We start from the raw sequence: 9858 nt of genomic DNA on the forward strand, positions 1-9858 counted from the left end.
GAGTTGGCCACTCTACACTTGATCACATTTAGGATCAAGCTGAGCGTCTTCTTTGCAGTTTTGCTAAAGCCTTCTTGGCTGACTGCCACTGTTACGTCTTTTAGAGCCACAAGAGGTTTGCAACTTTCACTCAATCCACTGCCGTGGAGAGGAGAGGCTCTCTTCAAACTGTTGTTGCTCACAACTGACATACTCCTGGTGGGCAGAGTGACATCCTCACTGCATGTGTCAATTACATGGTGGTCTGTTGAAGAGCCACTCGAAGACAGAAGGGTTTTAGACCTTTTAGCCAAACAGACTTTTGACAAAGGCTTCTCACTTCTCACAGACGGAGGGCGGCTCCTGTCCTCAACAAGAGCAGTGTCAGCGGACTTAGAACGTCTGAGTGTCTCCACAGGGGTGGAGTCCAGCACATATTTGGCTGTGGTGACTGACACTGGTGGAAAAGAGAAAAATATGTTCAGTCTATCCTTTACTCTGTGGTACATGGTTTGAGCAGCATCCAATAAGTTGTCAAAGACAACTCTGGGTTTGAGCTGGAACTCCAGCTTTTTCTCTCCTAGTGGGAAGGAGTCTGCGTCGTCCACAGTGTACTGGGATACACTTTCAAGGTCTTGCATGATAATATTTACTATATCTTCGGCTGTAGAAACCGCATGGTGTGAGAAGGTGGTGCTAGGCATGCTCTGTAGCAAAGAATGGCTGGCTTTGCTAGCAGCTCTGAGAATGGTCTCACTCACAATGTGTTTGGCCTTAGCTCGGAACTCAGCACTGTGAAAGCTCTGGATGGAAATGTTAGAGGTTCTGCTGGCTGCACTAAGAGATCGTGTGAGTGTGGCAATCTCGGCTGACTTCACATCACTCGAAATGGTGAGGTCCTCCAATTTCGAAATTATCGAGTCCAACTTCTGGTTGAAGTCGAAGGATGATTTTGACGTGCTCTCCCCAACGGAAGCGGAGCAGTCTTCCTTTGAAGTGTCCACCCTCAGCACAGAGATCACCTGTTTGATTACCCCTTTAGTGCAGGTGTCGAGGGTGAGCTGGTAGGCTGAGGCTGAGGACTTAGAAGGGGTCTTACTGTCTGTCTTCTGTACAGGAGACACTGCCAAAGTGGCCTCAGTTACAGGAGATTCCTGCACAGTGGCCTCAGTTACAAGTAGTCCAGTTGCAGAAAGCTCGATTTGCACAGGAGTATTTTTTCCCTCAGTGCGATGGTGAGGGTGAACAGCTTCCTTAGTTTGTCCAGGGTTTTGGTATAAATCTTCTGGGAACCTGAACTCACTTCCACCCAGAACATTTTGTGACCTGATTTCGTACGCATGGAGGCCTTATTGACCTCAGATACCTCATGCAGGTCGGAAATAATTCCACCAAAGAGATCAGAGGATGCCTCCTCAATATTCTCTGAGGAAACATGGACAGATAGGATTTCCGACAGTTTCCCACAAGTGTTGGTTTTATCCAGCGCAGCAGTATATGTCACAGCTCCATCCTGAATGACCTGAATGATGCATTGCTCAGCTTTGACAATATACTCCTCCACTGGTTGACCATGGAGTTTGTCAACTTCATCAGCAGGGAGCTCCTTCTGAATACTCACATTCTCCTCTGATGGGCATGGGTTGTTGAAGATAATGCTCTCAGTGACCATCTTAGAGGAGGCGAGAGATGAGTCGAGAAGCAGAGATCTGTATATTGTCGAGGTGGACATCTCTGGGTGCTTTATCACAGCAGCCTCCTCCAAAATGGCCGACGGGCCCTGGAGGATGTCAGAGATATCCATGTCCTCAATGGTCTCTACCAGAGACGATAGTAGGTCTCTGGCTGCCAGGTTGGTAGGTCTCTGGTTCTCGAGCTCTGTTTTGATTGCTTGACAGGCAGTTGCCAGAGCAACAACAGAGCGAGAACACAACTGCTTCAAGGTGGAGTCAGAAAAAGATGATGACAGATCTGTCATGGACATGGTGGAGAGTTGACTCTCAGAGACAAATGGGCTGAGTTTGACAGACACCTGTCTGACCAAGTCCTCAGCAAGAGCTCTCATATCTATTGCTCCACTAGCTGAGTTGTGGGAGCAGGCACTCTGTGGACTTGACGGGTTCCTGTTATCCAAAAATCCTGTTATCCAAAAAACCTCAAGTACAAGATCCACAACATCGGATGACACTTCTGTCACTCTGTTGTCGGACAGAAATGTACTTGGATGAATGGTGCCTGCATTCACAGTCCAGTCGCAAATGGAGTTGTTGGACTGACTCTGGACTAGTGGAACTAGACAGGTTTCACTTGGACCTTGGCCAAAGAGCTCTGCCATTTTGAGCATAACTGATCTTAAGACCTTTGACTTGGAAATGTTCAGCAGTGGGTCGTTGTTGGACAGTCTGGTGGATGGTCTGCTAGCCGATCTGTGAACCACTAGGCTTTGTATTTCTGCCGAAATGGCAGTTAGAAAATAGGTCAAGGGGCTGGACGCTCTCCCCTCATTTCCTCCGTTGGCTTTAGCCTTGATGATGCTATCTATGATGATGACTATGACCTGTCCAGCCAGAGGACCCAAGGTGGCCTCAAGCTCCCTCTCTAACTCAAGGGGAGACTTGTGGCTGAGCGCAATATGCTCTATGGCATGGGAATACATCTTAGAAGTCGCCCTGCTTAGCATCTCTTGGGCAAACTGTTGACTTGCTGAGATACTTCCAGTCAGCAGAACTAGAGTTCCCTGACTGACACTTCGCATTAGCTCAGCCAATCTGGAGTTGAGAAGGTTTATAACCAACTCGACGATACCCATCATAAACTTGCCATCCGTTGACATTTTGTTAGGTCTGTATTTCTCCTGTCTACTCCGTTTGGGCGGCGGTACGATGTCACACTGCGACTGGCCGCTCTGGACCATGTCGAAGACAGAGTCCTCAGAGATGCCAAACACAGATCTCAGTGGTGCTGAGTGTGGTCTGTGTCTCATCTCTCTATCGCCACCCTCAGGTGAGGAGACATATCGCTCTTCGTTCTCACTTAGCAAAGAGGTCATGGACCTGCAGAATGCACAACAGAAATGAATAGTATATGGTAACAAAATAAAAAATATGATCCAAGAATTTGGGACACAAACTCAACCTTGTTATTGTTATTCAAAGGAAGCATTGTGAACCATCTCAAACCACACTCAGACCAAACATTAACATTCAGAGTAAACGTTTTAGAGTGGTTGTGTAGTATCTAAGTAGTATTTCTCACTAAGTGGATCTGGAATGGATATTTGTACCTATAACAGGAAATACCTGCAAAAAGAGGAGGGGATAGAGTTAGGTATCTGTGAGAGGAGGAGATAGGGCTAGATACCTGTGAGAGGAGGGGATAGGGCTAGGTACCTGTGAGAGGAGGGGATAGGGATAGGTACCTGTGAGAGGAGGGGATAGGGCTAGGTACCTGTGAGAGGCGTGGATAGGGGTAGGTACCTGTGAGAGGAGGGGATAGGGCTAGGTACCTGTGAAAGGAGGGGATAGGGCTAGGTACTTTTGAGAGGCGTGGATAGGGGTAGGTACCTGTGAGAGGAGGGGATAGGGCTAGGTACCTTTGAGAGGCGTGGATAGGGGTAGGTACCTGTGAGAGGAGGGGATAGGGGTAGGTACCTGTGAGAGGAGAGGATAGGGCTAGGTACCTTTGAGAGGAGGGGATAGGGCTAGGTACCTGTGAGAGGAGAGGATAGGGCTAGGTACCTTTGAGAGGAGGGGATAGGGCTAGGTACCTGTGAGAGGCATGGATAGGGCTAGGTACCTGTTAGAGGCATGGATAGGGCTAGGTACATGTGAGAGGAGGTGATAGGGCTAGGTACCTGTTAGAGTTTAGACTACGTTATGGATGGACCTCTATGGAACTAGGCCACACCCAGACATCCCTGATTGGTTATTTGGTCCGTTGAGTCCTTTGTATTGGCCCGAGACTATGGGAGACTCTCAATCTCCTCGCCTCCTTCTCAAAACCCATTGGATGAGAAGTTCAGAAGGGCGGGACCTCTGGCTTTCTCATCCAATGGGTTTTGAGAAGAGAGGACACGAGGAGTATGCAATTGAGATAGGGAACATATCTAGGGGATGCATGGGGAAGCCAAAGAGCAACTTACTCGTCCTTCATGTCCTGCACAAAGGTGTGTAGGTCTGGGTAGCTTCTCTTTCCCCTGCTGAGGTTGAGGCTGGTCTGGGAAGTTTCATCCTTGTGGGTCACGGTAGTGAATGTCACCACTGCATCCTGATTGCGACAACAGAAAGCAGAGTTAGGCTGGAATTCAATTTTGCGTAATTAAAACACAAAATATCTCAATGAAATGTCATACATGTAATAGAAAAATACATCATACCTCCTGCGACTGAGATGGGATGGCAACAGCCTCGTCCAACTCACTCATTCCTTCAACCTCCTGCGACTGAGATGGGATGGCCACAGCCTCGTCCAACTCACTCTCTCCTTCAACCTCCTGTGACTGAGATGGGATGGCAACAGCCTCGTCCAACTCACTCATTCCTTCAACCTCCTGCGACTGAGATGGGATGGCCACAGCCTCGTCCAACTCACTCTCTCCTTCAACCTCCTGTGACTGAGATGGGATGGCAACAGCCTCGTCCAACTCACTCTCTCCTTCAACCTCCTGCGACTGAGATGGGATGGCAACAGCCTCGTCCAACTCACTATCTCCTTCAACCTCCTGCGACTGAGATGGGATGGCAACAGCCTCGTCCAACTCACTCTCTCCTTCAACCTCCTGCGACTGAGATGGGATGGCAACAGCCTCGTCCAACTCACTATCTCCTTCATCCTCCTGCGACTCAGATGGGATGGCAACAGCCTCGTCCAACTCACTCTCTCCTTCAACATCCTGCAACTGAGTTGGGGTATCTGTCTCTAGAACAGCCTCGTCCAACTTGGTTAGTCTCTCAGCCTCTCTGTGATCTTTATGGGATCTAGATAGAGAAAAGGGAATCTCTCTTAGGTCACTGCTATAATGTGAGTGTGAGGATGTGTTCCAATTATAGAATTAGTATCATAGAATTAGAATCATTCTAGAATTAGAATAGAATCACTCAAATTCTATGGCTCCAATACTCTTGAGATGACTCGGCCTATCCAGAGCCAAATATTTAGAGAATTCTGCCAACTTTTAAAAGGACTCAATGTTAGCGCCTTAGAGCCTTTCATTTATCCTTTCATTATAAGTAAAATCTAATTATAGATGTTCAGTTACATAGCATTGTTTAAAATGTCAACATTGCCCATGGGGAGCCAGATGTCATATGGATATCTACTGTGTCATGTAATGTATACATAAACTCAGCAAAAAAAGAAAACGTCCCCTTTTCAGGATCTTTCAAAGATAATTCGTAAAAATTCAAATAACTTCACAGATCTTCATTGTAAAGGGTTTAAACACTGTTTCCCATGCTAGTCCCCTGTAGCTCAGTTGGTAGAGCATGGCGCTTGCAACGCCAGGGTTGTGGGTTTGTTTCCCACGAGGGGCCAGTATGAAAATGTATGCACTCACTAACTGTAAGTCGCTCTGGATAAGAGTGTCTGCTAAATGACTAAAATGTAAAATGTTGTTCAATGCATTGAACCATAAACAATTAATGAACATGCACCTGTGGAACGGTCATTAAGACACTAACAGCTTACAGACGGTAGTTATGAAAACTTAGGACCCTAAAGAGGCCTTTCTACTGACTCTGAAAAACACCAAAAGAAAAATGCCCAGGGTCCCTGCTCATCTGCGTGAACGTGCCTTAGGCATGCTGCAAGGAGGCATGAGGACTGCAGATGTGGCCAGGGCAATAAATTGCAATGTCCGTACTGTGAGACGCCTAAGACAGCGCTATAGGGAGACAAGACGGACAGCTGATCGTCCTCGCAGTGGCAGACCACGTGTAACAACACCTGCACAGGATCGGAACATCCGAACATCACACCTGCGGGACAGGTACAGGATGGCAACAACAACTGCCCGAGTTACACCAGGAACGCACAATCCCTCCATCAGTGCTCAGACTGTCCGTAATAGGCTGAGAGAGGCTGGACTGAGGGCTTGTAGGCCTGTTGTAAGGCAAGTCCTCACCAGACATCACCGGCAACAACGTCGCCTATGGGCACAAACACACCGTCGCTGGACCAGACAGGACTGGCTAAAAAAGTGCTCTTCACTGACGAGTCGCGGTTTTGTCTCACCAGGGGTGATGGTCGGATTCGTGTTTATCGTCGAAGGAATGAGCGATACACCGAGGCCTGTACTCTGGAGCGGGATCGATTTGGAGGTGGATCTTGGGCGGTGTGTCACAGCATCATCGGACTGAGCTTGTTGTCATTGCAGGAAATCTCAACGCTGTGCGTTACAGGGAAGACATCCTCCTCCCTCATGTGGTACCCTTCCTGCAGGCTCATCCTGACATGACCCTCCAGCATGACAATGCCACCAGCCATACTGCTCGTTCTGTGCGTGATTTCCTGCAAGACAGGAATGTCAGTGTTCTGCCATGAAGAGCCTGGATCTGTTGGATCGGAGGGTGAGGGCTAGGATTTAGCCATTCCCCCCAGAAATGTCTGGGAACTTGCAGGTGCCTTGGTGGAAGAGTGGGGTAACATCTCACAGCAAGAACTGGCAAATCTGGTGCAGTCCATGAGGAGGAGATGCACTGCAGTACTTAATGCAGCTGGTGGCCACACCAGATACTGTTACTTTTGATTTTGACCCCCCCCCCCCCCCTTTGTTCTGTTGGTCACACGTCTGTGGAACTTGTTCAGTTTATGTCTCAGTTGTTGAATCTTGTTATGTTCATACAAATATTTACACGTTAAGTTTGCTGAAAATAAACGCAGTTGACAGTGAGAGGACGTTTCTTTTTTTGCTGAGTTTATATCTCAATGTCCCAACTCTCTAAATACATGGCTCTGGGCCTACCTCTCCATAGGCGGTGACCTTTGACCTACTACTGAATCTGTAGGCCTATGTGATCCTGTAACCAGTCACAGATGTGTCATTAGTGTAAATCACTTACCTGACTTCCTTCATAACATCAGCTTCATTGATGGGGTCATCCAGGTCTATGAGGGTGAGGTCATTCCCACTGACCTCTGACCTCTGAAAGACAGCACAAAGTCATGTTTAGATGTCACCTACTGTGTCGCCTTTTGCGTGTTCAAAACAACTGGGAAATCTCTGACTTCCGACTTCAGTGCGTTCAAGACAACTGGGAAATAGGGAAAAAAAACAAGCTCCGACTGGGAAAAATCGTTTTGAAAAAGTAATCCAACTCGGAATTCCAAGTCGGAAGCAGCGCGGCTTGGCGGGTCATGTTTTGGAGGACGCCTGACTCGACCTTCACCTCTCCCGAGCCTGCTGGGGAGTTGCAGCGATGAGACAAGATCGTAACAAGATCGTAACTACCAATTGGATATCACGAAAAATTGGGGAGAAAAAGGGGTAAAATTACCACCACAAAATGTAAAAAGGAAATCCAAGTCGGAAACTCTGGCATCTTTCTAGAGCTCCGACTTTCCGACCTGAAGATCACGGACATGATTTGACCTAGTTATTTTTTTCGAGTTCCCAGTTGCCTTGAGAGCACCATTAACCCAACTCTCATTGTCACATCATAATGCATCATATTCAGAGAAATAGAATCACCAGAACATCATATCAGGTGTACAGTTCAGTTTACCAGTCAAATTGCCAAGGTCAGAGGCTCTATCCTTTCTAGTGATTCTATTTCTATGGTCACTTAATAATGCATCATATCTATGCTTGTGTCCGAAATAGCACCCTAGTTCCAATATAGTGCACTTCTTTTGGCTGGAGCCCTATAGAGTCCCACAGTATGAGTCATAATACCCATAAAACCTAGTGGTCAAACAGGGAAATGGTTCCAATCGTTTTTCCACCATTCATTTTTCCCATTGGGGATTTTAGAAACACTTAAAATAAGGTCTGTGTTTCGTGTAGGCTTACCCTGGTGTGACATTTTGATAACCGTGTAAATCTCTCTAGGACAAGGTGACTTATCAATATATTCGCCTGTATTTACCTCCCAAAAATGTAATTCTTATTAGCTGCTAATGTTGCTATCATAAAAAACTACAAATGCCATGATGATCATGCTGATCGAGGCAAAGGTAAGAATCTCTGGATTAACTATCTAATGTTAGCTAAATGTAGTAATGAATAAATTGGCTGCATTTCTTTAAATGGACAATTCTGTGAACTGTCTAGTGCAAGTCTTAAATTGACACAATACCCGTTAGCAAAGGTGTCAGCTAGAGATGACATGCAGGAGCTTGCAGGGATTTGTAGTTTTGCATGATGTCTACTTTGATGCTAATTAGCATTTTCGAATCTGAGAGTAAATAGAGCCGAATATACTGATAAAAGTCAACTTGTCCGAGAGAGATTTACAGGGTAAGCCTACACGAAATACAGCCCTTATTTTATGTTTCTAAAATCGCCTATGGGAAAAATGAATGGTGGAAAAACGATTGGAACCATTTCCCTGTTTGACCGCTAGGTTTTATGGGTATTATCACACCTCAACTGTAACACTCTATAGAGGGGTTGGTTGTTTAGCAACAAAACTGGCATGCAACTATGGGGCAAAATAGACAGGGTTTGACTTAGACAACATGTAAACTATATTTAGTCTCTAAATGTTTAATGCAAACATAAATACATTTGAACAATGAACTCATATCAAATACATTGTTACAGTTGTTGTTGGTTAGCTAGGTAGCGAATTTTAGCCATTGCATAGACATGATATCAGTCAAAACACCTAAAAACAAGACTTGGTATCAATAACACCATACAACGAGCTGAAACATGCCACAGAGCTACGATTCCCCACATGGCAGCTTGTTGTTAGCTGAGGTTCAGAATCATAACAAGATACACGACTTCCGGCCATCGATGCGCGAGCATCATTTTCGTCAGCCAACCCTTCTATGGCTCCTGGTCAAAAGTAGTACACTAGCCTACATAGGGAATAGGGTGCCATTTTGGACGAATTTATGAAGGTGCTGTCATAACCTTTGACCCCCATTTGACCCACAGCAGATTCTACTTACTGTACCTTTAGCCAACTCTCATGACTCCCCGGCCATAGACTTTCTAGTTTGATATTACAGCATGAATAGCACACTATCTCATTTGTTAAACAATATTTAATCCACAGTAATTAATATAATTGAATATTTAAAAATAAATAACATGCCTACCTTGAACTCTTTATTCTCCATCTCCTTGCAAAATCAGCACATTTCCTTGCCAAAATGAACGCGCATCCAGAGCGAAAACAAACGCAATCCTCCAGCACTAGGGAGGATTAGACTGAACTGCTCCAGCGGTTTCTGATCAGTTTAAACGTTTATCAGTGATGACGTAACAATGACCTGTACAGATTTGACGCACTTTCGATCTCGTGCTGATGCAACTCTCTGTGTTGTTGAAAGCTCACGTATGGAAATCCTGCGAGTTGTAAACAAATGTAGGCTATTGTTGCCCTTAAAACTGTAATGTTGAGGACGCCATGAAAAATAAAATACATAACCCACACCGTTAGGCCAAGGTACATGCAATATTATAATAATATATATCTCACTGGTCATTCCCAAAGCCAACACCTCCTTTGGCCGCCATTCCTTCCAGTTCTCTGCTGCCAATGACTGGAACGAATTGCAAAAATCTCTGAAGCTGGAGACTCTTATCTCCCTCACTAACTTTAAGCATCAGTTGTCAGAGCACCTTACCGATCAATGCACCTGTACACAGCCCATCTGAAATTAGCCCACCCAACTACTTCATCCCTATATTGTTATTTATTTTGCTCT

The 9858-nt window shown here is 45.8% G+C and overlaps 1 long non-coding RNA gene across 1 annotated transcript; it reads right to left on the minus strand.

Annotated features, from left to right (window-relative positions):
- Positions 1–4925: 4925 nt before the first annotated feature.
- Positions 4926–9323, minus strand: LOC311118916. The gene is made up of 3 exons (XR_014611886.1): positions 9247–9323; positions 7038–7120; positions 4926–4955 (listed from the first exon to the last, which is right to left on the minus strand). It is a non-coding gene; the product is annotated as an uncharacterized lncRNA (long non-coding RNA).
- Positions 9324–9858: the final 535 nt, after the last annotated feature.

This window comes from Coregonus lavaretus (genome assembly GCF_964263955.1).
Source record: "Coregonus lavaretus genome assembly, contig: HAP1_SCAFFOLD_63, whole genome shotgun sequence".
NCBI classification, from domain to species: Eukaryota; Metazoa; Chordata; class Actinopteri; order Salmoniformes; family Salmonidae; genus Coregonus; species Coregonus lavaretus.